This window comes from Erithacus rubecula, assembly GCF_903797595.1.
Source record: "Erithacus rubecula genome assembly, contig: scaffold_174_arrow_ctg1, whole genome shotgun sequence".
Lineage (NCBI taxonomy): Eukaryota > Metazoa > Chordata > Aves > Passeriformes > Muscicapidae > Erithacus > Erithacus rubecula.
The window spans coordinates 199,222-201,580 of record NW_027636135.1 but is presented as its reverse complement, the minus strand read 5'-3'; positions in this window follow the sequence as shown (position 1 = coordinate 201,580).

The window sequence follows — 2,359 nt, the reverse complement described above, 5'->3', positions numbered from 1 at the left end:
CCACTGTGAAGGCCACATCCTTTCAGGTATAATGGTTACATCTGAGCCTGTGTCCAGAACACCTTGCACATGTAGATGGTCTGATTTATGTGTCAGGTTGCATGCTAGGGAAGGCTTTTCCTCACGTACGGTCTCTGCCCAGTAAACCTCTGGTGACTTATCATCTGCTGTAATATCTGCTGGAATAGGAAAAGCTTGGGCCAGAACTTGCCCCTCACTCAAATAGAAAGGTGGCTGAGAGCATCGTGCTAATATGATAACACTGGATATTTTTCCCTTTATGATCATAGGTTCTATCTCAAGTTCTAAAGGTGTGTGTGCTGTGTCTCCCACAACAAAATACTCATGCTCTGTGTGGCAAACCATCCTATCAATTAGGGGGCTCGAAACGTCCACCAGGATGATAGCCCACTCAGCAGATCTGAAATGAAAACCTTTGGTAGTCTGGAGCCTAACACGGCCACAAGACTGCCTGACCTGGTCAAGAGAACATTTAACATTTACATTATCTGTTATACCCACATTGCCCATCCCCTCCTCCCCCTTTATTTTTAAGGGAGAGTCTTTTGCTAGAGTGTAGCCTGCAGAATTTATATCCTGGCGCGTTATGGTGTTTATAACAGGCCCGCGCCTCATTTCTAGTTTTTTTTGTTTGTTGAATTTATTCTGTTTCCTGTTCTGAGGACAGTCTCTAGCCATATGTCCTTGCTGCTGACACTGGAAACAGGTGATGTTTTTCAGCTGCTGTGATGACATCTGCGGCTTCTTCATCTGTGGTGGTTCAGGTGCTGAAGGCTCAGGTGGTGCTGGACTCGGGGTCCTCTCTGGAGAACTGAACATCTCTGCTCTTTGTGTGCAGGCTTCTATCATCTGTGCTAGGGTTGGTTCTGGGTATAGTGGCAGACTGAGGATGACTCTCCGACAAGCTTGATTGGCGTTTTTCTCTGCTAATTCTCTAATCAGTTCTGCCTGCATGGCTGGATTATGCACCTGTCGTTCCACCTGTGCCTTTAAGCGATCTACAAAGCTTAAAAAAGTCTCAGAAGAATATTGTTTAATATTAACATAACTACTAGTTACTTCAACTGTTGGCAATTTGATAAAGGCGTTTTCAGCAGCATTACAAACCTTATCCAAAATAAATTTAGACAACAATTTAGTTTGCTTTTCAGGGCAGTGTATTTCCCCCTCCCCACATAAATGATTTAATGTAAGTTCATTATTATCAGAATCCTTAGAATGTTCAGGATTTTGGTGAAGCTCTATTAAAAGACTGCTTAAGGAACGTTTCCAAATATTAGACCATAATTCATATTCAGCTGGGGTTAGCAAACACCTGAAAAGGTCCTTTAAATCATGCGGAGCAAGTTCATTTGATGTAAAAGTTGCTTTTAAAATGCCTTTAAATATTTCACTTTGTCTCCCAAACTTTTGTTGTAATTTACAAATCTCTTTCAGATCTTGGTATGATAATGGTTGGTAGCTTCTTCTACCATTATTTCTACCTACATAATGAACCGGGGCTGCATCCAAAATACGGTCAGGTTCAGGGTTAACCGGTACGTTAGGGGTTAATTGATTCTGTGCCTCTGCAGTCTGTGGCTGTGTAACTGAGACACATGCTTCCCCTCCCCCTCCCGCTCCTGCTCCTGGGTGTGGCTCCTCCCTCCCGGTGTGAATAGAAGGGTTAGGAGACGGTGTAGGGTTACAGGGTTGGAAGAATGGGTTAAAACAGCCAGAAAAATACTGAGGTATAGGTGCTGGATGCAGGAACGGATTATTTGGAGAAAAAGGCATATTGTAAGAAGGTACTACAGGTTTCTCTGTCTGCACTAGAGAAGGGTGATTTTCTAAATTAGCATGCTCAGAAGGCAAGGCTGACCGAGATGGATACACTGGCAAGTTTGTAGCAGGCTGTTCAGAAGTTTTTAAGTCTGTATATTTCGGGGGATCTTTAGCATTAGTAGTTTCTTGAGGTATTTCTAATTTACTTTTTAATTTAGGGACAGAAGGTTCCGAATTAGGTATAGGGGGCTTTAAAGAATTTTCCTGTGGTTGATCATTGTTTTCTAATTGTGATAATTGTTTGTGAACATTTAAAAATATAGGCAAAAATAAAGCAGCAGTGATATCACCTTTCTGTATTTTAGAAGTTAATAAATTTCCAACAGTGTCCCAAAATAAAATCAAATTGATATTTTGCTTTTCAAATTCTATAATTTCTCGAGACAACCAGCTAACAAACTTTCCAATCTGTTTCTTAGAAATTACAACATCCTGTGCATCTAACATTTCTTTAAGCTGAGAAATAATACTCTTTTGCTGTGCAGAGAATATTCCCCCCATTCCGGTGTTATAA